Raw genomic sequence first — 25285 nt, forward strand, 5'->3', positions numbered from 1 at the left:
AAGGGACCTGGCTACATAAGGGGTTTGGCTGTCTTTCACTTGGAGAGACTGGTAGAGACATTAGATTTGTTTGGCCAAGGTCAGCATGGTAAGTAGTCTGGATCCGACTGCTCTTTGCTTACAGGGATTTCTTATTTTTGTTTTTTTTCTGTGTATTTGTGCGTTAATCCTCTTCCCAGTCCATACAGCACTTGCTGTATCCTACTTGCTTTCTTTCCTGCTTCCCCTCCATGTGGATCGGGAGGTCCGAGGAAGCATCTCGTGGCAGCCGAATCCCCATGCTGTCCTCAGAGGATTCCCAGGTCATGCGGTGCCAACTGAAAGTGCACCAACAGGCCCCAGCTGAGACTCACCTCATCCTGCAGCTGACGGGTGTTGTCTGTCTGTATCTACACTGTCACTTATTTGCCGTGCAGCTGAGAAGCTTGGTGCAAGCGGATGGAGTACCTTGTGCTCTCGGGCTGGTTTGGGACTGAGACGTCAAGCTGCTGCGGTGTAGATAAAATGTAAACCATACAATAATCTTTTGCCCTGCTAGTGGGTAAGGAAGGCCAAATGTGGGGAAAAAGCTGGGTTGCAGGAAATCTTTTCTCACTGAGTCTCTGGAAGTCAGGGCAGAGATGCAGGAGCTGGACTGGGCTCTTGCCTCTGGTTCCAGTGAGCTACTCTGCCCCTTACAGCCTTTTTCCTACTCCCACCCATTATCTCATCTCATGCATTCATGTCTTAGCAGATGTTTGTGCAGTACCTTCGTGCTGAGAGAGCTTTCACTCCTGAAGAGTCTTTGTGGGCTTCAGAAGAAAAATAACAATAATTGACTGGGCAGTGCAGGCAAGGATCAGCTGTCACTGCCCTTGGTGTACCCAGGGGAAATAAGGAGTTTCAGTCCAGTGCTTTTCAGGAATGAAAGATTAATTCAGGATGAGAGAGTCTTTTGGCCTTTTAAAGGGGCAAAACCAGAAATTAAATAGCAACATGTGGAGTGGTAGTTGAATAAAAATAAAATGAGATAGCAAAAAAGCCTTAAGCTTTTCAGTTTATCTTGTTCTCCAAGTTCTCTGTCAGATGGCAAACACCTGCTCAGTTGTGGATATTAGGGGCATGCTGTCAGGAGACTTCTCTTCAGGTGATACCTGCCTTTTGCACTCTGCCTTCTGCTCATCAGATTGCATGTTGCAGGGGAGAAGGCATTTGCTGGTCACAGCGACTTGTTTTTCAAGTTACTGAAGTGTAAAATCACTTCTACCAAGGCATAACAAAATAAAATAGTATTCAGTTATTTCTATCTTGGCTATATGTTGGAGTCAATCTGAACCAACGCGTGTGTGTATACTTATTAATAAAATACAGCTTTATACAGAGAAGGCTTCTACACTTGGCTTCTCCTTTGTTCAAGGGGATGGAAAGAGACAAGGAAGAAAGCTTTAAGGCTAGGTGGGGAAAGTGGAGAGAAAACGCTGCTCTGTTTTGCTTGCCCCAATCGCACGCTCATTGAATTCTTGAAAGCAGTTTGACAACGGGGTCCAGCACATGTACTAAACAGCTTTCACTTGAGGACTGAGGCGTGCATTGCAAAACAGTAATTATTTGGGCCTCCTGACAATGCTGTGAGATGATTAAGCAGCGCTTGGTCTGCTTAGGATGAAGTGTGGCAGGAGATGCAGGGGAATGAGAGCCAGCGGCTGGAGGAGCACAGTGAAGGGTGCACCAGGGACACTGGCTGGGTCTGGGGCATGGTGGGGAGTGTGCATTTATGCCACGTGCAGGATGACCTGGCTGGGGACGTGCGTTTACCATGTACCCAAGCATCTGCAGCATGCCGGGGGAGCATAATGTGGCTGTGGAAGCCTTGTTCTCGGGAGGGCTGGGAGATTGCAGGCCTGCAGCGGGGTCCTGGGCAGAGGGCAGGCTCAGCCTGCAGCAGCAAGGGTGAGCAGGGTGCTGTGGCAGAGCTGATGCAGGCCTTGAGGACATGAACGATGGAGAAAGGTGGGAAATTGAGTGGAAGAGAATGTAGAGACATAAAGAAGCAGCAGAAGGGGGAAAGAGATGGTCGGAAGCCGAAGAGTCAGAGAAAATTGTTAAATATTACAACAAATAGATTGAAGAACATTGGCAAAAAAAAATGGAAGACGTGCTGGTAATGTGTATATTCCACGTTATCTAATTTTATATTTATTTACATTTGCTAGTACATTTATAACACAGAAACATTTCGAAATTATCCTAAACCTTTCAGGAGAAGACAATGTTTTCTTAGCCTGAAAGCTTTGTGAAGTTCGAGGGAAAGCTGTTCTTGTTTTTTTTTCCCAACCATCAGGTGTGACCTCTGGGTAGTGATTCAGGAACAGAAATCAGAGGGTAAGATAAGGTCATGCATTTATTATTATATTTTTTTTTAAAGGTTTGAATACTTTTAAGTACTCACAGCTTTTAACTGTGTTTAATGATTGATAGATCCTGTTAAACTCTAGAGTAACAGAGCATTTTGGAATTTGGGAAAGGTGGGAGCCAAGAATCAGCTGGTCTGTTTGACAGTCAGTAGGTGGGGCATGTGTAGAGATGGCTTTTTACTGAGAAGGTACTCTAAGGCTCTCCAAAAGGTGTAAGGACAAGAAAGCCTTTTCGTCCTGACGGTGTCTTTCACTGAACCTTGGCATATGCTCCTTATGTGACCTGCCTCTGTGATGTTGAACCCTGCCCTCAGGAGCAGCTGAAGAGAACAGGGAAGAGATAGGTGAACGTGAGAGTGGGGGACAGTGTCAGGAAGAAAATCTGTTTTGAGAAAGCTGTTTTCATTATGGCCCCCTCCTGATGGACTAATGGGGGTCAGCAACTGGAAGTGGCCTAAATCCAGCAAGAAGGATGAGCAAATGCAATCTGCTGGGGCAACAAAAAGGGCTGGAGGAAAAGTGTGTTTCCCAGCGTTGCAGTAGTTAAAGCTCAGGTGATTTCTAGCACGCAGGTGTAATCTGCGGATGCTGTTTGAGAAGCACTTAGGGTCAGTTTTTCTAAAACTCCCAGTCCTTTGGTGCACTTAACAGGCAATGTGTTGTAGCAGAGAATCAAAATGTCCTAGAGAAATACAACAAGTTAACAAAGGCACAGGTAGCCTTACCAGATGTGAATTTTCTGACTCTTGACCTGCAACTCTCTGCAGCAGGTGTAGGTTCCTTGTGTTTTGTTTGCATGCTGGTTTTTTCATGTGTGAAAGCTGGTTATGTTGGCTTGGCCCTGTATTTTTTTTATTGGTAAAGCCGTTCATGATTTATTAATGATTTCTTATGGTTTCCCTTTATTAAGAAGTGCAAGAAATACTTCTTCCTTTGTTTTACAAAATTTCGTCTCTGAATAGGAAATAATAAGAAATTAAGTTGGAGAGAGGATTGTTAGTTTCCAAATGAAAATGCAGGATGATTTTGTCCCTTAAAAGCCTCACATAGGCAATGAATAGAGAATAAATCCTATAATGAAAACCTGTTCCTGTTCTACTGATCTTTTGTCCTGTGAAAGCTCTATCAGCCAGAAGATTTATAGCTGAGTGTAAGCAATGAAATGTTGAAGAAAAATGTTGCCAATTGTCCAGGTTCTGAGGTTTTTGGTTTGCGTTAACTGGAAAGCAATTAAAAATGATTAATGAGGGCAGTACAAAATACTAGGCAATTTGCAGTTCCTGTGAATAAGGGCTACTATGAAGTGAGGTGAATCCCAAGTTTAATGTACTTGAGCTCTCTTGGGGTTCAGTTTCTAGTCTGAGCTAAAGTCAAGGCTCTGCAGTTGTGGGAGGTGAGTGGGTGTCTTTGGGAGGACTTGCACTGAGGTGGCTGGGGTGAAGGGTCTCTGGAGCTGCCTGTCTGCTCACTGAAACACTGCAGAGCCGCGCACAGCAGGTGACGTGTTTGCAAACTTGCAGCCAGATCTGCAAAGAGGGACAATCCAGGGAGACTCAAGAAAACAGCACAGCGCCCGAAAGTCAGGAGTTACAAAGGTGAGTCTACATGTGAGAGATCCCTAGCAGCTAAAAGAAGACAATGCAAAAAACCCCCACTGTCCTCATAAACTGGATGCTGTCCATCCCATTTCTGTGGCTCCATGCGTGTCCCTGTAGAGTACAGCCAAGAACAGGCTCTGTAGGGTCTGTCCTGCCACGCTTACCTGGGTCGAGTGACTGTTACAGCTCCAGTCGTCCTGCTGATTTCAGCGGGGATATTCAGAGGACAGCAGAAGGTGACTCAAGCAAAGTTAGCACACCAGAAAACACAGTCTTCATACAATCATAGAATTGCCTGGGTTGGAGTCCTCAGGGTGTGATCGGCTGCAGGAGGGCCACCCTCCTCCTGGTCATGGCGTTTGTTCAGGTGGGGCTGCAGAGGGGTTGTGCTGCCTTGTGCTGCTCTGTTGCAAATTACCTGAAATTTACCTGACCTGATCTTTTCTCTACTGTTTTTGGAGTTGTAGCCTTTTATTCTTTATGATGAAAACAACGCAATTCAATCTTACTGAGTTTTCGTGGACATCTTTCCCCAGTCACTGACTGGCAGCGAGCCGGTCAAATAAATGTGCTCTTTGTTTGTCCCTTTGTGCAGTTTGGTTGCTCAGAAACTGTCTTGTGCAAAACTCAAGGCTTTGAACCAGGGGATACCCTTTACTGTGTTTTTCAGTGTGTTTTGCTAGTAATGTTCTCCTGACTTGGTCTGCAGGGCCAGCTTCCAAAAGCAATGAAAGCTCAAGCTCCCATCCGCTGCATGCAGAGAATCATCTGAGTTAAGAAAAGCTCAGAAAGCTGGATGTTTGTTAATATTCATCTCTTAATGATTTATGAGGCTAAAAAATATAAAGAAGTGACACGTTATATTTTGCTACAGCAGTCTCCTATCCTTGTTTAATATTGTTAGTGGAGAGCTTGTGTCCAAAAGGCTGTTCAGTGACGCCATCATCTGAATAAGGTCTTTCAGATGCGTCTGTCTGCATTAGTAATGAGAATGCTTGCTCTCATTTTACAACGGAATCATTTCTTTTAAATATTACCCCCTCCTTCCCAGCTCCACCCCTCCACCCCCCCAAATGATACCATCGTCAGAATTCTCATTACAGACCTCTTTCATCCCTTTATCTAATGTTGGCTGAAAATGCCTTTGTCTTCAAGTTCCTTCAATTATTAATGATTCAGTTGTATTCTTTTTGCCAATTGGTGCAGAGAGAACCTTGGAGCAAATGTGTATTAGTTATTCCATTTATTCTCTCCTTTTTGTTCCTTCTGTGGTCTTTTTTAATAGTGTTGCGCTCCTGTTTTTTTCGCTCGCAGGTTCTGCATCGTTGCTTGGGGTTTTTGCTCAAATATAAGAGCCATTGTGCCCCAAAGACTGACTTTGGTTCTGAACCCTTTTAGAGAGACGCAGGGAGCCTTTTTGCAAATTCTAGGAGCATCTGTGTTCTTCAGTCTCTGCTTTGATGTTAATAAGTGGACAGACACCTTCATCTGAACCAGTCACACTCTGTGGACCAGCTGGAAGTCTGGGGCATGGCAGGTCACAGACCAGTAAATGCAAATGTATGATCTCAGTGGCGCTGTGGAGAGGCAAGGGCCAGCCTTGGTGCCCTCCCCACGCCACTGAGCTGCTCCAGCAGCAGCGAGGGGAGCAGTAGGTGGGATTCATGGGGAAGAGCTGCAGGGCTTGTCGCACCTGCCTTGTCCTCTGAGAGACCATGTTATTGCAGTGGGAGCAGTGTTGGTGCAGTGCCGTGCTCCCTGTGGCATGCCTTTCCCAGCCCCAGTGTCCTGGGAGCTTTGGGCTTTGTAGCGCTCTCAGCCCCAGCGGCAGACTGGGGCTGAGGCCCCCGGCAACATGGCTGGCCCAGGCTGGGAGGGTGTGGAAGAAGCAGTGTTGGTGCAGTGCCATGCTCTGCAATGGTGATTTTGATTTGGCTTCTTGGGAAGCCAGCTGAAGGATGGAGAGAAGGCAATAGAAGTCACTCCTGTGGCCCAGTTGGATTTTGCTGGGGGCTGTACCAGTTGCCCCATCTGTGCTCAGTGGCAGAAACCTATAGGACAGGACAACGGGATCCTCACTCGCTCGAGGAGGATGCCAGCATGCCTAGGCACTGGCCTTGGTGCTCTTTTTATGAAAATAAAGACATAAATAAATTTTGACCTTCCTCAGTAGCAGGTTTTTTAAGTACCTCACCAAAAAATAATCTTTGCTTTTAATTAGCTCAGTGAATTCCTCTTTTATTACTACCCCCACCCCCCATTGATTTAGAACGGAATTGCTTGCTTGCTTTATCTTCACAAATTATATACTTTGGGAGATTTTTATTACTGTTTGGTTTTCTGTACTTTAGAGAAATGTATCTGAAAACATGTGCTTTACAAGCAAGGATTAGAAGAATGTTTTCTCAGACTCTCCCTTTTGCTTTTATCTGGCCTCTCCCCAGTTTGCCAATATCTTTCTTACTGCGCAAACCCCAAATTTTGGCACTTCTCCAGCTGAGACATCACCACCAACAAAGAAAATGGAATAATTATCCCAGTGTTGTAGGACAGCATCCCCATTAGGAAAAATAAAACTGTGATTTGTCTTTTTTTGCCCACAGTAAGCCTCTTCCTGCCAAGCTACTGCCTAGCTACTTACTCACGATTTGTCTAGTTATGTGTTTGAGACCTCCTCTCTCAATATGCTGTTCAGTCCTTTTCTTTCTTGATTTCCTGCTTTTAGATTTGGGAGATGCTCTGCTTTATGCTGCAACGATCTTAGTTTCTCAAGATGCTTTCCTAAATGTGACAAGCTCATCCCCACTTGGGGTCAGCCCCAAATTTTATAAATGCAAAATCAGGAGGGAATGAGATTAACGTGTTGGAATTTGTTATTGACAAAGTCATGTTGCCAGCAGTATTTTTTCAATTGTGCTCCTGTCCTCTAAGTGCTTGTAAACTGCTTGCTTATTTATTTTTTCTAAAATCTTTTTAAAGATGAGGTTAAACTGAGTGGTTTGTAATTTCCCATGGCTTTCTCTCAGGAGAGAGTGTGATGTTTGATCTTCTCTGGGATCTGTTCTGAAACCTTAAATGCTCTTCTTGAGTCAGGGAGGACTCACAAAATTTGCTGAGCTGCATCTGTCTTGTTTTGAGTGTTTCTTAAGCTGCTCTTTGCTATTCTGACTTGAGGTTCTGCTTCTTTTTAAAATTAATTGCATGCAGCATTTGCTCACAGTTGATCTTGCTTGTGAAAATTGAGGCAAACGTTGAATATGTTGAATCCTACCCTCTGCACATCATCTTTGCTGTGCCTCTCTGCTGAACCGTGACGTGCCCTGTCTGCTTTTCAGATCGTATTGAATCTTTTTTGGTTGCATTTTATGTTCTTTGCTAATTGTAATTCATTTTGTTTCTTAGCTTTTCTGATTGTATGCGTGTCCTTTTGCTGCCCCTTAGTTACATGATGTTTGCCTCTGGTTTTTGTATGATTTTTATTTGAGCATTCAGACTCTTAAAAAGCTTAGTGTATTCTTCCTCTATACTGGTAGACAACTGCTTTGTTGTTAAAGCAGCTAAATTCTCTTATTTCTGTCTTTCCTTGATGGTTCTGTGTATCTCAGGAGCCCTGCACAGAGCATAAACCTTTGTCTTTTGAGCTCTCCGTGCTTTCTTCTGTTGCCTGCCAATGTGAATGGAAATCTTTCAAATAAACACGGGTAGGACAGTAGAAGAGCCGAAACCGGCACTTTCTCTCTCCGTCCTCACCTCCGCCTTCTCCCTTTTAATTCCAGATGATATTTTCGTCAGTGCTGTGCTGTTGCTGTGGGTCACTGATCTGAGAAACAGTACCATCCTTTGAATACAGTGTAAAGCAGTGCTTACAGTAGCAGCAATTCCTGTGGCAGTTGTTGAAACAGGAGAGGTTCCCTGATTTACTGGTAGTGCTGCTGTTCGGGCCCGTCATCTAAAATGCCATTGATCAAAGTACTTCTTCATCTACAAGAAGGTCATGTCCCTTGAGGTCTATCAGATAAGTTCTGAGGTCCTCCATTTATCTGAAATTCCATTTTACCTAATGACTTTCTTGTCTTCCATCCCATTATGATAAACCAGATTTGACTATAATCACGTTACACCTCCCAGAAGTCCTCCCGGTGATGGCGATTGGATGTGGCACTCTTAGCCTTGTAGCCTGAGCTCGTGGGCAGCGTAACTGAGCAGCTGCTAAACAGACACTGATTTTCACCCTCAAGGCAACTACCTGGTAGAGTTGAGGGAAGTAATTCTCAAGTACAAAGAGCTTAAGAATCATTTCGGACAGCGCTGTGAGACCAGGGTGAATGAAACCTATGTTTAAGTTACCCAGTCCAAGTCTCCAGTCATTAAACCCATTTTAGTCTTGATGTAGCAACTGCTGTGGACTCGGTGGAGCTGTGTCTGACTTAAATGTGTGTAAGCAAAGAGGGAATCGGGATCGTTATGGTAACCGCAGGACATCTGCTTTTATAGTGATGAAAACAAGAATCAGTCACAAGTAGCTAATGAATTAGCCTGCAATATTTGCTATGTTCATTTCACAGTAAATGCAACAGTCAAAATCCATTAGGAAGCCTTTGCAAGGGGGTCCTCTGCAAAGAGAGTATCTGTAATGCACAGTGCACGTGCTGTCAGCCCTCCTTGCCTTTATCTGAAGCACTACAGCAGCGTGTGTGAAATACCAGTTATGATCCAAATGCACTGAAGTCAGGGAAGGGCTTCTGGGGGTTTTAGCTGCAAAGTGGCTATTGATTATGGTTGGTCTTACTGGAAATCTGCAGTCTGTGGAGGACAGCTGTTGGACAGGCTCACCTCCATGCAAAGGACCTCGATGCCCATACGAAGAGGGAAGAAGCTGTTGCCTCATGCCGGCAGAGCGTCCCATACGTGCCCGTGTGCGCCAGGCTGACTACTCGCAGCATCTGCATAAGGCAGCTTTTGTCGTCTCCTTTGTGGAGAGGACGGAGTTGCTTCCCCTCTGCGCGGCTCAGCTGCTGGTAGCTCTTCCATGGGTTTCTGCCTGACTGCCTTCCTTACGTAAAGCACTGCTACGTGAGAAGCTGTTCAAACCCATTCTGCTGCATGTTCTTACATGTTACTGCAATTTCCATAGCCTGTCTGCTTGGTTTTGCTGTCTAGGAAAAGCAGCAAGTTACTAGTGCTAACCCATTTTTTTAATAATTTCTTGAAGGAAAGTGTGGACATAGGGGAAAATAACTGGCTGGCACCTTTTAGGAAGGCAGTACTTAGCTGATAAGAAAGATACCTATGAAAAATGGTTGGTCTTTAAATTGACGTATCGGCATGGTGAAAATGAAGGAGCAAATACCTTTTCTCTGAAGAGGCTCTCAGATACCCACCTGTTTCAGGAAAACCTCTGTTTTCAGTACTGCATTTCACTACGTGCCAACGTCCCACTGACTGGAACTGAACTTAAATATTTGCTTTCACATTATCCCAAATACAAATGGGATTTAAATTGAAATACTGCCCAAAACGTGTGATTAGAAAAAACAGATAAACTTGTGTATTTTACATTGCATTTATATGTTTAAGTCCATGCCAGCTCTGAGTTTGTATTTTAATTGCATGTCGTGCAAAATCTGATTCAACAAATGATTCATGAATTTAAAATATTTTATTTATAAAACTTATACAGAAGAATAACTGAAGCCTCTATGATAAGGTATGACATGACAGTTAATTGAAAACCAGTAGGTTACATGGTTAAATGAAGTACAAACTGACATCTGAATAAATTCTGTCACAGTAGCTGTGATATTTTACTGTAAGCAAGTTTTTGTCTCGATTCATCACCCCACTGGGAGGCCAGGAGGGAGAAGAGATGAGAAGAAATGGTAGGGTTTGTATCCGCTGTATTCTCTTAGTCATAAGCCGTGTGATAGGATAGAGAAACACTCCGTGCCTCTCTGGCATGCACATGGTAAGACAGGCTTTCACGTGAACCCCTCTGGGACAAGGGCGGTGTGCACCCAAGGGCTACCAGAGCGCCTGTGGCTAAGTTCAGGTTAAGGCTGGGGTTGGACTGGACAGTACCAGCTATCACATGCCCTCAGGAGCACGTCTCATTCTAGCGAGAGGTGTAATGGGAAAGTTGACTCTGGTTTTCAGCAGTAACTGTTGGGTTTGGATCCTACAGCTGTAGGAGCCTGGTTTAAGTGTCTCTCTGAAGCAGGAATTTATGTGAGTGTGTTGAGCAATCGCTTTCCTTTCCTCTGTGAGCAGAGAGGGAAGGGCAGGATTGCCCCTAAAGACAGGATGAAGCTGTGGAGGAAGGACTAATGCGGGCAAGCAGAGTAAGTAACGCGATGCTCAACAGGCATCATGCAGCACAAGCTCTTCACGGAATCACGGAATTTTTCAGAGTTGGAAGGGACCTCTAGAGATCATCTAGTCCAACTCCCCTGCTAAAGCAGGATTGCCCAGAGCACATGACTCAGGACTGCACCCAGGCGGGTCTTGAAAGTCTCCAGAGAAGGGGACCCCACAACCTCCCTGGGCAGCCTGTTCCAGTGCTCTGTCACCCTCACCGCAAAGAAGTTTTTTCTCATATTTGATCGGAACTTCCTATGTTCCAGCTTGTGCCCGATATCCCTCGTCCTGTCACTGGGAACCACTGAAAAGAGTCTGGCACCATCCTCCTTAAACCCACCCTTTAGATCCTTGTAAACGTTAATAAGGTCCCCCCTCAACTTTCTCTTCTCCAGGCTAAAGAGTCCCAGCTCTCTCAGCCTTTCCTCATAAGGGAGATGCTCCAATCCCTCCATCATCTTTGTTGCCCTGCGCTGGACTCTCTCCAGTAGTTCCCTGTCTCTCTTGAACTGGGGAGCCCAGAACTGGACACAGTATTCCAGTTGTGGCCTCACCAGTGCAGAGGAGAGATGGAGAATGACCTCCCTTGACCTGCTGGCCATGCTCTTCCCTATGCAGCCCAGAATTCTGTTGGCCTTCTTGGCAACAAGGGCACATGACTTCAGGCTTTTGACTTTTCTGCACCCTTTACCTGTTGCGGGGAGGCATCGAAAGAGAGAGTTACGGGAAGGGTGCACAAAGAAGAGAGGGCAGCGATGGCAGTGAAAGGGGAAGAGTGGGAAACAAACAGAAGAGGAGAAATGAGAATGGAGCAGCATTTGGAAGAGAGCTGGGAGGAGTCTTTGGAGCAGAGCCAGGTAGTAAAGGGGGATTTTGAGAACTGGAATTACAAAAAGTGGTTGGTTACCTTGTAACAGTGAAGGCAACACCACAAGCATTGTTTTTAACTATATCAGTCTATCTTTGTGTTTTCTGACACCCTTCACTCTTGATTTTCATTCAGAAAAAGCTCACTTTCTGAGAGCCTGACAAAACCTCATCCTCCCGTTATCTCGGGGGCAGTCATGAATCCCGAGTCCCCCACAGGACTCAGCACTTGTGTGTGGCCATAGCAGTTGCCTCCATCTCTTGTTGGCATGGGAAGGGAGGATTTGTAGGAAAAAATGGTATCTTTCAGTAGACCAGAGGATTAATTATCATTTGTTTTTTGACTGTTGTGTGCACCAGCACCCCTCTGATAAGGGCAGATACTCTTTCCAGAAAACTTGCTGTCTGTTATGACCTTAGCTTGTTGTGGCTATAAAACTACAGCTACTACTTTATGCTGTAATGCAAAATGATGCCATTTATATCCTGGCAGGAAGTGGAATTAAAGACAAAATAAAAAATAGAAGAGAAGAATAAACCCACCACTTCCACCTACATGTTTAAGACAGTAATGAATCTATTGTAGACACACCAGTGGCTCTGGACTGTGAGAGAGGAGCTTTGTCTTAGCTTATGTGATCTTTGAGCCTCCTAATAGTTCAGTATGGACTGCAGAGGTCTGTCTCGCAGCCTCTGAAGACATTGTGCTTGTCGATATGTGTGATTCCGTGATCTGGTTTTGCAGAAAGCTGTGGCACTCTTGAGTGGAATTGGTTTCTGTGGCACTGTTGATGCTGTCAATTATTTCTGATATTGCAGGCTGAAGGAATTAACTGGAAATTGAAATCATCTTCCAGAGACAGTGGGGAAATCTACGGGCCCACGGTGTTGGTGACAAGGCATTTGCAGCTTGTGCCAATGGGGACACATCAGATGAGTTTAGTGATGTTTCGGTGGTTCCCTGATATGGAGATTTGCTTCTGCCATGTTGAAATTTGGGGTGTGACTACTCACTTGTCTCTCTACTTTTTGCTTTTCCTCTGTGGCCAATTGGATTTTGAGCTTGGGGTGTTTCGCCCAGCTGTCACTGACAGTGGCACCCCAGAAGCAGCACTCAGACTGGGCTCTTCCCCTCCACATGCGGTACCTGGGGCAGAGTTGATGGCTTATTACAGGATTAGTACACAAAAACTTCTGTTGCAGCTGTTACTGGTAACTATCCCAGATACACATTTGGGGGCTAAGAAACACTTTTCATTAATTTTGCTTTCTTATTCTTTTGTTCTCACTGGTTTCTAAGCTAGAAACCAAGGGTTTCCTGAGAAAACCCAAGAATATGTTTATCTGTTAGCTTCCAAGGGTTCTGTGCAGAATTGGTTGATCTGAAAAGCTGGCCTGGGAGGATTTGAATACCGTACATCTTCCACCTTGATTCCAGTGACATGCTGGCACAGAACGAAACAGAAATGAGAGATCCCTTTCTAGGTATTCCTCACATCTAGTATTTCATTGAGGAGAGTCAGCTTGGATTCACAAAAGAGAGATCATGCCTGACACTATCTAACAGGTTTAAGACAAATACACTGAGATAGGGGAAAGACAAGACATAATTTGCCTGGGTTTTGAAGATTTGTTTATATAACCGAGCCACACAGAAGCCCACGTTCTGTCAGCTGGTGGCTTAATGGGTGCAGGAGAGCTGGCCATGATACTCTGTGTGAAGGGATGCCTTTACGTGGACGCTGGGGAAGGGCAATGTCACCAATACGAGCCCACTTTATGGTAGCCTGGGAGAAAGGACAGGTAAGTGCCGTGAAGATGCTGAAATCTGCTGTGGATACAAAGCTGGGGGCACCACTGGTGTAAAAGCAATAGCGCAATTGAAAAGGCTCTGGAGGGGCTGGCTGCGTGAGGTGAGCAGAGCAGCTCTGGCACACATGTTCTTTGTGGGGGAGACTGAAAACAAAACGAGACCCCTCTGCATCCTGAAACTTTCTACACTGCCTTGAAATCCTTTGCACCTTGTTACCCGCAGAAGCTGCTAACTCAGCATGCAGCTTTTCCTAACTCCTCCCACCCTTCATCCTCCCCATTATCAGTAACCATAGAGATACAGACAGTGACTCCAGCCTCAGCCTTCCTCAGCATGTAGCCCTAGTGAAAGAGCTAGTGTGCTATACTGCATGTGTTTTTTTCCAGAATTAATTAACCCCCTTCTATTCTGTTTTCCCCTCTCAAGGAGGGAAAAAAAGAAAGGCAAGGTTGTCCCTCAGATGGCTGGCAAAATAGGACAGTCTGATATTTAGTACTTACTGCAGAACAGGCAATATTTACAGAGTCTGGTGAAGCATCCGGCTCCTCTCAACCTTCCAGCAGGCAGCCATCCCCAGCCCTGTTATAAGTGGTAAGACAATAGTGAAAAAAAGAGAAAATTCCCTGTTCCAGGGCTATTTTTACCAGAGTGGTGGAGTTTCTGTTCAGTAGACTTATTCCTCTTAATCTACATCACTGATGATATTAGATGCTATTTTAGGCATGGCATAAAATGTTCACCCAGTCTTTGCTAAAAAAGAAGCAACCAACCTCCAAGTCCTTTGTTAAAGGCCGGTTGCAAGATTTCAGCAGTGCTTTAGGTGGAAAGATCTCATGCTGAGGTTCTGGGAGGGTCTTCTAGCTTGTCTTGGCAGCAGAGGTCGTGTGTGACCTTGCGTAAGCCCAAGCCCCTTAATTGTTGTTTTTTTCATTATCCTGAAAACCAGGAGAATGATACCGCTACCCCCTTCTGCATTTTGGCTCTTCTCAGTAACCTGTTGTAATAGAAGCTATCTCGTGTTTGGCCCAGCACCTTGCACGGAGGGAGAGCAGCTGGATTGTTCCAAACCTCTCCTACAGTACAGTAATGAAACTGAGTGGACTGTCTGGAAAGAATTGTCAGAATTAAAGAGAAAAGCCCACCTGAACATGCAAGATCTTTTAGAGTTTAGACCAGACTTCAGTCACAGTCTCACCACCTCCTTTACCAAGACTGTAAGTGTCTCTATTCCTCTTTGAGGGACGAAGTACTAAAAATGCATGCTACGTAGCATGGGTTCATAATTTACACATTTCCAGGACCCTTACTTGTCAACTTACTGATGTTTGTATTTTCTTTTTGCTCACAAGTGTTCCTGTTTCACTGTGTTGAGGTACATGGATCTTATGTGATGCTTTGTGGCTGACCCTGCTTCCCTGTCTGAGCCAGGAAAACACGAGGTGAAATCTCCGACAGGGCTGAGTGTTCTCTGTGTTCCAGGATTAGGCCCCTCATCCCTGTCTCATCAGAAATGCTTTTACAGGACTACGAAAAGGCATATTGCAGAGCAGCTGGAACAGACTTGATTATTATATCTCATTTGCTGTATCTGATGATAAAACTGTTTGCCATGGACTGTTTTGACCGATTGGGTCCTTGGAAATGCTTGCGTGGGCAGAGTGAAGGCGGTTTGGATGGCTGGTTGAAGGTTCAGCCGTGGGCTCCAGCGTGTAGGACACAGCCTGGCAATATGTATGAGTCCCTTGTGAACCACGTGAGGTCTGTCAGGAACATCTGAGAGAAATTAGAGGGCAGTTTTCAGGACTTCCTGCTACCCCTCCATCATCCCAACTCCGTTGTGCTGTTTCCGGGACCTCCCAGAGCTCTGGGTTGCTCTGGGGAAAGAGTGGCTGGAGGAAGGGAGCCGTGGAAGTGAGGGGAGGGATGGTAGCAATGCTGTGAACAAGCACCAACTGCTAAATGGTGGAGCTGAGGAAGATGAGGGCAGGATTAGAGTTTCCTTGGTTTCTGCAGGGGATGAGCTCTGCAGTGGGAGGTTTGGCAGCAGCAGGCACCCCTTCCGATGAGTCACAGGAGGCTTTCTCAGAGGAAAGGTCTAAGAATTGCGCTAGTGATGCTCTTGCTTGTTTTTTCCGTTTCTTCTTGGAGGCCTTTTTGCTGCCTTGCGGTACCTGCTCTACCATCATCCTTGTCCCATTCAGGCTGTCTTTGGGGGCTACCTTCCTCCGTTTCTGGATCCTCCCAACTGCTGTGGTGATTTAGAGAGTGGGTGAAGACTGTCGCGTCAGGACAGATGTTTTTAAGGCACTAGGACTGGTTTGTAGCAATGAGGGTGGAACTCCTGGTTGATGCAAAATTTAATGGATGGGTGAAAAGTCATCATGTCGTGGTTGTGGGGGAAGGCAAGAGGGAATCGATTCCCTTTGCAGCCCTCTACCTGCAAAGTTTTGGGAGAGAAGCCCTGGAAATTCATTACTCCTTCCTACAAGCACCTTGTCTCTCTCAAAGATAAAAGGGGTTTGTTGGACCTCTCCCAAAATTTGTGGTAGGGAGACATTTCCTTCTCCTGTTGACATCCTTTCCTCCCAAGGGCTCTGCTGTCACGGGGACTGAGAAGCACCACCTTGCTGTTGGGAAGGGGATCTGGTTGGCTTGCGTGTCCTGGCTGCAGGGATGTTTAAGCTTGTTTTCAACCCTTACGAGTGTGGTTAGGCTCATTGGTTTCTCTTGACTGCTCCTTTGCTGCTTCTGCTGTTTCATTACCAACATACTCTCTTTTAAAAAATGCCTTCATCCTGCTCTAATCTGCCCCTGCCCAGTCATACCGTCTCTCCTCCCAAAACACTGGGTGATTTCCCAATTCACAGGTCCCTTGTCCTACTCGGATCAGTGTTGCTCTGGAGAAAGCCTCGGAACAGGGAGGCAAGATCAGGGCAGGCGTGATGGCTGAGTAGTGGCCGTAAAACTGGACCCCTCACAGCGACTTGCTTGTGAGCTGAACCGTGCAGTGAGCCCTGTTCCTCTCTCCTGTTAGTCCTGAAGGGTCCCCTCTCGTCCCTGCAGTCTTACAGCACTTCTGTGCTTTCCCTGGGTTTATTTCCCGTTGGTGTGAATAGGCAAATACAAGGCTCAAATAACAGCATAGGCGAGCTGGTTCCAACACGTGAACATAAGTGCTAGATAGAAAAATAAAGGGGGAGAGCGAATCGCCCTCCTAATCTGTAATGCAGAAAAAGCTAAATCCCTCAAGAGCTCCTTTTCAGCGTGTACCGTCCGTAAAACCTGTTTAGGATTTGGATCGGCATCGCGGTGGAAACAGGGTGCGCTGCTGCCTGTGTGCAGTGCGTGCCTGTGTGTGTTTGGCAGCAGTACAAAAGAAACCAGTTGATTATATTCATAGGATTAAAGGCCCGATTCCTGGGGACACACTTGGTTGGATGCAATTAAAATGCCTGTCAGGCATTCGATACCAGCAACCCCTTGACAAACTGCTTCAGCAGCGGCGAGGTGCAGCATCCTATTGTAAGTGGATGATGGCGGAGCCGGCTGGTTTGTCATCATTCTCGAAATTTCTGTGGCCAGTGAACTCCCTCTTCCTCTCCCACTCACCCTCTTTTCCTTTTCACCACTGCGGGGACTTCTTCTAATTTGCAGTTTTCCTTTTCCTGACGTACACATGGTAGATACAAGCTGGTGGCTTGCAGACTGCGTCTGTCTGGAGATAGGCAGCGAGCCGATGGATAACAACGCTCCAGGAGAATGATTATGCAGCAGTTATTTAAGGATAGGCTTTTGTGGTATGGCAGCATATGAACTGGTAATGATTTTCTTTTAAAACTGTGGGCTTTGTTTGCTTGTTGAGGATTTGAAAGAGTTATACCTTTATGCTGTAGCTTTTTGGATTTAGTCTGCTGTAGATTGAATTCCGTAGCAGTGCACGCTGGATGAATTAAAATATATAGGTAATAAACTTCCATGGTTTTGTTTATAAATATATTTGATGCATACATAATGTATATTATATGCCCACACCCCTTCATACACGCATACTTGTATGGATATGTTTATGCATCCATGTCTTTGTATAATAGAAAAAAACTTTTTTCATAGCTGAAAACTGTTTTTCAGCAAAAATTAAGTATTTTCATTTGTTTTTCCCCCACCTTTGTTTTATACTGGCAGATTCTCCAGTATATAGTCTTGGACGTGACGCACTGATTGGAATCTGCTTGTTCACAGATCGAAAAGGTAGGACACCTCTGTATTTCAATGTGATTTCGAGAATGTGGGAATGAATGTGATACAGGGTGTGGGCTGTTCTTTGTTTTTTGTTGTTCTTATTTAAATTTATTTTAAACAATAGCTGTTATTTTTCATTTTGTCAAACTATGTTGTGTTGCAGCTTTGTATAGATTTTCAAATTGTTTTGGCAGGCACTGTAAAGTTATTTTTGAAGCATTCGCATATGCTCTAGCTATTTAATTAGTCCTTTCAGCTGCAGCTACCAAAGGGTGAGATGCAGACCTGAGTGCTTGTCTATTGTCTTGGGTTTGTATAGCCACGGTGCAAAACCGCCTCCGGTCGTATCAGATGTGGAGTCGTCTTAATATTGATTTTTAGTATCAGCAAGAAGAGGGTTAAACTCACTGGCTTGCTCAGAGCAGGTACAATCTATCACTGCACACAGCAGAAAGCATAGTGGTGGTTTCATACTGTATTGCTTTCATGGAGGAGGGAAACTTCTTTTAACCCGTTCACTGCTGCCAAAAACCACATGCGTCAAACCATGGGGTTTTGTGCACAGTTTCAGTAGCCGGGCAGGGCAGTGCTGGAACAGCCTCTGTCTGAGGGGTTTTTGACATATTACTGGCGCTTCAGAAATTACTTCTGCGTTTCAAAATGAAGGGAACAGACTGGGGTTCTTTGACAGTGTCATTGCTAGTTCCCAAGAAAAGTAGTTTATTGTCCTCTTCCCCCTAATACCTTTTGACTTTGGTTGCTTTAACCCCTTGATGCTGTAAAGGAGGGAAATGGTGAGATAAAACCCTGCAGAATAAAAAACATTGAGTGACTGTATTGAACTTTCAGATGTGTCAAGTGGTTAAGGGATACAGACCTCATTGATTTGCAGCGGGGGGTGTACCCTTAGGAAAAAAAGAAATCTAGGCAGGATTGAAAATCTGCTTCCTGCACCTTGATGGAGAGAAGGAAAGGTATGTCCATCTCGCATTAGCTTCTCAGGTGCCAGATGTCATCCAATACTTTCCAAACCAGACTTTATTATGTGTTGTTCTCCCCAGGTGTCCTACAGCTGATCATACTTCTTAGCTCTGCTTTTACCTGAAGGGAATATGTGTGTTTGTAGGCCAGCAATCAAAATCTGCCTGTGTCTTTAGTCTGAAGTTTCAGGGTGCCTTTTGAAAACCAGAATAAAAAGGGTGAGAAATTCTTCAGCAAAGGCAGTTACATTTCCAGCCTGGGTAAACCGGGAGTAACGGTAACTCTGTGAGAAAGCCTGGTCTCCTGCAATGGCCAGTCTGGGTCCCTGGACGGGCAGGAACCCCAAGCCAGAACGCCAGTGTTGGCAAGGACGCGGGCCACTGCTAGCAGCAATGCATCCCTCGGAAATGCGATGAATAATGCATTTCATTGCCATAAATTGCTAGGGCTGACTGATAGATGCTCCTTCTGGGGGGAAAGCATTAGTGAATTTTCCAGGATATTCTCTCTCCTGTTTTTCTTGCGAGTAAGTCTGTTCCTTGTTTTCTTCTTTTCACATCTTTCTGTTCTCTTGGCCCTTGTATGTTCTGTCTTGGGCAGAGGGCTTCTTACTAATAGGTTTTCCTGGCTAAATAAAATTCCTCAAAGGAATGCTTTAGTTGTTAGTTTTTCTTAGTTGCTTTTAATACTGTTTCCTCCTGGTATCAATTATCACTGGACTCATTGAAATAGAAAAACCTGAACTAAATAGTGTATAAAATGCTTTAATTCTTGAAAAATACATTCAGTGCTCTGTTTTTATCTAAAATCAAGGCATAGAATCATAGAGTGATTGGGGTTGAAAGGGAAAGTCCCTTCTCTTCCCTCTACTTTTAATTTCACTTCCATTATCCAAGGGCAACAAGCCAAACTGCAGTTTCATTCTGATTTCATTAATGTTTTGCAAACTCTGTCTCAAGGACTAACGCGTTTTGCTGGGCTTGATGTCAAAATCCAAGGTTTTGCTGCAGCATTGGAGAAGGGGAAAAGAAGGATTTCTCACAAACAGAAGCGATGGCATTGTTAGGAGACAAGTACAACTGCCTAGTTTTTACAGTATCTGTGGATAATGAGTCAGATTTGTTGACAATGTGATCTCCTTGGATGAATGGTTTTCATCTCCTATGGAAATGTCTCTTATCTCCAGTGCACAGCATCTTACCGTCCTCTATGGTCTCCTAAAAACAAAGACATGGTGTCAGCTATTTGTTAATAAATCAGAGTTGGTGAGGAGACTCAGAGGGGGTGGAGTTGTTTTTTAAAATAAACAATACATATACATTTATTACATCTCTCATTTATCCGTCATTTTAACCTCCGCTTTTGATCTGGGTTTTTAAGATTCATGTTACAAATTGTTCCTTCTGGCTGGAAAGAAGAAAATGAGATGGTACGCTGGCAAAAATGGAAATTATGTCGAACTATATTTTCTTGAAATAAAGGTAAGGGGCACTTTATCTGTAAGGAGAGAATTAATTCTAGATTGACAGGATTTAAAAATCCTATAGCAACAGGGGTAGCATAAGATGGCTTGGAATATCAAAAGGAAAACGTTTTGTTAGCTGATACAAAAAGGCACTAGAAGCTAGAGCGTGCGGTGGCAACGAGGTGAGTTGGATTACAGTTTGTGGACGCCAGGGCATGCACCCAGAATGACGTGATGTTTGGCACTCACCTTCATTTAAACAAACGACATGGTGACCAATGCACCAAAGGCATTCAGAAGCAATGCGTGGCGTCAGTCCATCCCCAGGGCTCTTTCCCTGGGAGCAGCATCAGGAGCGAGCTGGGGCCCCCGTGTCTGCCTCTCTCCTGACATTGTCACTCATTTTTAACCCCACTTGTCAGACAGCCCTCTCTTAGCACGTGTGATGGAGCTAAGGAGGAGGTTTGCTTTACGGCTGTTCTAGGATGGGGTTCAATATCCTTGGTTTGTTTACTAGGGGTAGGGTTAGATAACCAGTACTAACATTGTCTTGTCCTATAATTACATGAAACAAGTATTTTTTTGAGCACCGGAATTAATGGTGATGACTTTCCTGTGGATTTATGTCTTGTTCTTGATGACGAATTCTCATTGAAGATTTTCCTGCTGTTTTACTGATTAGAAAGACTGTCTCCTAGGCAAAATTTTCAGTGGCAAATAAGGGTCCTATGTTATGGCTTTCCTTCCAGTTAGAACACTGAGGGGGTCGCTTGCAGGGTCTGTCTCTTCTAGATGGATGTCTGGTTTCAGGTGACTTGTAGGAAGACAGTTACCTCTGCTTCTGCAGGTTGAAATTGGTCAATAGAATCAAAAATTATTAGCTGGGGAGAAAATAATCCACATAAAACTGGTTTTCTGTGGGTAAGACTGGAGCTAATGTATTGTGGTCCTGATGAAAGTTGTTTTCCTATGGCTTTACACCTGTGTCCGTTCCTCCCCTACCACGTCTTCCATTGCCTTTGTGCCAGAGTTCCCCGGTTTCTCCATGTCCTTGTGCCATCGGCCGGGCGGGATGTGGCTCAGGCCAGAGCTGCTCCGGGGTGATGGCCGGCTGTCGCGTGCCGTACTGCCCGTCTGGAAGATCAGAGGCAGCAGTGATGAGGTTATGTCAGTGCTTTCTTCACTGGAGGGAAGGCAGAACTCATTTCAGCTGTGTTTTCCATTTCTAGGCAGAAAATACGTTTCTGCCCTTCACTCTCTGTCAAGGTACGTTTACAGATTAAGAGCTAGGGACAGTTAGCAGGAGTTTGGTTTAGTAACTTGAGGAAGGACCCTGTATCCACCTGTCAAGAAAGCAACCATCAAAGTGCAGAAATCCCATGGAGGATGAACTGGACCAGGAGCTGAGCTGACCTGGCCTCAACTGGAGGAAGGAGTGATCAGGCGCAGGCCTGTGTTCCTGGTAAGGGCTGTAAGCTGCCAGGTTCATTTCTGAATGTTTGCGTCCTCCTCCTCTTCCTTGTTTTCTTTGTCTGTAAAACAGACTAAGAAATGCCAACGTGTTCCGCAGTAGGGGTATTCATCAGCTTTGTAAAATGATTGAGATCCTTGGTTAGAGGAAGCTGCATACACGCAAGATTTGATCATGAGACTTAGTATGGTGGCTTTTGTCTTGGCTGCAGTAACAAAGGGGGTTGTGGTATTACTGTGGTAGCAGTACTAATAAAAAGGTTAGAATACATGTAGTAAAATACTGGATTTCTCCTGTCTTCACCCATCAGCTTTTTCTTCATGCAGACCGCTTTCCTATATGGAATTATATTGTGATCATACAGGTCTGCGATGGCTTTTGACATGATAATGAATTGGTGTCAATCAATTCACCTGTCCTATTTTATGCAAAAGGTGTTTCTTTCCTGGTGGACACTTAAGCTGGCATACCAAAGCTGGGAAAGCCAGAAGAGACTGTGTTGCTAGTAGCATGCTAGGAAAAAACCCTCCGTAGCAGCAATGCTGCTGACTCATGCATTACAAACCTGGAACATTCCCCGAAAGGCTGGAGATGCAGATTAACTTCCTTTGCCTGTCCTGGTCAGAGGACAATTCATTGTATTATTTGCCACCAAGTGAAGCCTCTAGATAGTTATGCACTGCTGCGTTTTCACTGACATTTTATGGAGTGCATTAGCATGGAGCTTGCGAGAAATCATGGGCAATTTATTTTAATACATTAGGTGTCAGTCGGTGCTAAATCACAGAAGCTATTTACATTTGTTTTCTGAGTCATCCTGGTTCTTGCGATAAGGTGATTTTTCAGTACGTGTGGTTAGTAAATTGGGTTAATCTCTTCTTTTTCTTACTTTGTGTGTATATTTGCTCTTAAAAATGCAATGTGTGCCTTAGTTGGCTAAAAGAAAATGAGTCCCATTTAAGAAAGTGCCTTTTTTTTAGCGTCTTCATCATCAAGGGGAAGAGGTTTATGACTGCTAGAGACAGGAGTAGAGAGTGGTGGGGGAGAGGTCACCGAGATGTGTATTTAAATGTCAGTATAAAGCTCCTGGTATCGTTCGGTTGCCTGTGTCTCTGTGGTTCCTAGGTCGCTTCCATCCACATGCAGAAAGGGACCTGAGAACTGTGCTGCTCAGCATCGTAGCATTTAATACTGAAAAACTTCTTCGACTTTTGGTGGATTCCACAGTCCTGAGTTTGACTGGGGAGAGAGAGATGCGTGTGACAGCTCCAGGGAGTGGTGTGCGGCACATCCTCCCCTTCCCTGTTTCAGGTGCTTGAGCTATGGAGGCAAATCTGTAACACATCTCTGTGCGAAGTTCCTCAGCAAATCCCCGCCAACTTCGCGTACAGGGCAGCAGGCTCCACTGCCTGGGTAGTACAGCAGAGAGGAAATGGAGCTAAGCTGGCGTCTCATTCTTGCACGGGGGAAAGCACCTATCTCTGGTCCGTAGGAGCACTGCTCACCGACCCGGAACATCCTTCTGCTGCGAGGGAGGGGGGTCGGTCAGTGTGCTGTCAGGCCCCACATGTACTTCTGGCAGCAATGCACGGGCTGGTGACTGCTGCACTCCTGCAACTGTATTTTACACCCTTTGTGAGTCTCAGGAAGACTTGTAGTGTTTTATTGTCATTCCTGTGCTGCCAATTGTCGAGGTAAGATGGGGAGTTTCACAGGGTTAGAAGCTGCTCTTGGCAGTGTGGATTTTCTAAATTCTCCTGCTGTTTTTTTAAAATGTTTGAGACATCACGGAGAAAGGGCAGCAGAGTTAGAAAACATAGGGCTGTAAGGATTGGGAGATTGATGACGTTCTGCCTTTGGAAGCTCTAGCCCTGTAAACCAGGCTGCCCTGTCTGGGAATCAGCCCTGCTCCACCTTTCTCCCCTTGTATCCAGCCCTGAGCACACAAGGGAGCGATCTCACTGAGAGCTCCAGCTTGCATTTGCTTCTGCTGAAAGCAAGGGCATAAAAACCCAGTCTGCAGTCACGGTCCACCTGACGTGATCTCTGAATGGGGTCAGAGAAGGGACAAACCCCAGTAACATTTAATAATTTAGAACTACCTGCTTTAGGATTTCCATAGTCGCAGCAGTTTAACTGAAATCTGTTTAAGAGTGGATTTACTTGCATCAATGCAAAACCCTTCTCAGCACTTCTTAATGTGATTGCAGTGGCCTGACTGATGGATTGGCATTAGGGCCCTCCGTGTTGAGTTAATGCAGTGTAAACCAAGTTTATGATTCAAGATGGCTGATACCTGTGTTGGTAACTTGACGGTAAATCAGGGCTCGGTTCCTGCTGCGGTTTAAGTGTACGGCAGCAAGTCCGTGTTGCCAGGCCTCATCCTGGTGCTACAGCAGGGCGTGATGCCGGCCAGCTGCGGGGATGCTCAGCAGCCTCAGGATCATTGTCCAGCCGGGACAGATCCCCTGCCCCGGTGACGTACTGCTCCGGTGACTTCCCTGCGAAGTCGAGTGTAGTCTGACACTTGATCTTGTCATTTTCTAAAGTTTATAGGAAATCTGAAACACACATGCTTTATTTTTAAGTGAAACAAACTGCAGCTGAATGCGCTGTGCGGCGAGCTCCTCGCTCAGAACACACGCTCCGCTATAGCCAGCGCGCAGCTCCGACACTGCATGCTCTGAGCCTCTAAAGGACAAGACAGCAGTTGAGTAATCTTTTCTTGGGTTTAGCAACACGATGATAAAACTAAAGGAACATTAGATGCCAAAGAGTGAGTCAAGATTGCACTGATTATTTCTTTCATAGTCACGATAAGATGGGAGTTAAAGCAACAAATTGGGATGCTCAGTAATGTGCGGAATGCCCTCAGAGAAGATAGAAACCTGAGATATAAAACTCCGTGACCGCCCCCTCGCCCCATTGTCCCATACATGTACCAAGGGGGCCTCTGTCTCTCTTCAGAACCCTCTGGGATCCAGAGAGCTCTCGGTGCCTGGTGCTGCGGGCTCGCCATGCTCGGAGCTGCCGGTAGCATCCCCCTGAGCAGGAGCTTGGCTTCTCCTTGGGTGGGTGTGCAATGCCTGGGAGAATTGAATTATCTGCCTTGGAAAGTTGCCACAAAGTACTGCTGCAATACAACTAGGCATATTAATAATCTTTAAAATAAGAATTGGCGCTGTTATTTGTAGCGGTGGTGTTACGTAATGAATGATAAGAACAGCAGTATTTGCAATGGCAGCCGTGAGACACAGACAGAATCGCTTACTGCAGCGATTCTACTGCAAAATACACAAAATGCCTTTCCATATTTAAATGAACATGCTTATTCTTAGGTTCGTTGTATTTAGTGTCCATGAGTAAAGATGTCTTTCAGCGAACACTTGTGGAAGTAATTATGAAAAAGTAAATTCAAGACTGACGTATACAACTACTAAAAGTAGTTTTACAATTGCGTAACTAGCCAGTGTGTGTAAAAAGTTTAAATACCATTGTGTGCATTACTCACAAGCAGGAAACTTGAGCATTTTAGTCATTAATTATAGAACAGAAGGGATGGAAACCATGCTCCATGGTACAAGTAATGTATCCATGTGGCTCATAAACAGTATACAAACCAAGAACAACTCCCTGAAAGAACTCACAAAAACTTTTTTTGGGGGGGAAAAAAAAAGGGAGATAAGCTCTGTGTGGCTGTAGCACAGACAAAAGGAGATGAAGAGAGTGCTGTTCTGGACTGTTGTGCATCTCACTGGTCCCCCCTCAGCCTGCTGTGTGCCCTCGGTGTTGTGTGTGCTGAGGGGGGGGTGTGTGAGAGCAGGGCAGTCATCACACGTCATCATAGGCCTTTTATGTGATGTGGCTGTACGGCCCTGAGTACAGCAGGACAGGCTAGGAAGGATTCTTGAGTGAGCATACTGTTGTTATGGTGGGATCCTCTTATTTCCAGTGTTCTTGTCCTGTAACGGTTTTACCCTCAGACTGATATTTACAGATCCACCAACGCTTAGGCCCTGCCTTTTTTTTGTGTGCTGTCATTCCTCATTCATGTATTTTTGCAGGAAATTCAAAGTGCTAAATTTTATTTATCATACTGAGCGC

General features: G+C 45.1%; 1 protein-coding gene across 37 annotated transcripts in view; it reads left to right on the forward strand.

Annotated features, from left to right (window-relative positions):
- The window catches only part of MAP2 (microtubule associated protein 2), a 229008-nt gene that overhangs the window by 76519 nt on the left and 127204 nt on the right, over nucleotides 1–25285 (forward strand). For 33 of the 37 annotated variants that reach the window (XM_063342104.1, XM_063342119.1, XM_063342112.1 and 30 more), the window contains exon 3: nucleotides 17208–17273. The exons of 1 other annotated variant lie outside the window; for it this stretch is intronic. The gene's annotated coding sequence lies outside the window, so the exon portion shown is untranslated. Of the gene's footprint in view, nucleotides 1–16526; nucleotides 16548–16576; nucleotides 16843–17207; nucleotides 17274–25285 lie in introns of those variants that run through there. 3 more of the 37 variants (XM_063342105.1, XM_063342110.1, XM_063342106.1) reach the window with 2 other exon arrangements.

The sequence above is a fragment of the Chroicocephalus ridibundus genome, chromosome 7 (genome assembly GCF_963924245.1).
Source record: "Chroicocephalus ridibundus chromosome 7, bChrRid1.1, whole genome shotgun sequence".
Classification (NCBI taxonomy): Eukaryota; Metazoa; Chordata; class Aves; order Charadriiformes; family Laridae; genus Chroicocephalus; species Chroicocephalus ridibundus.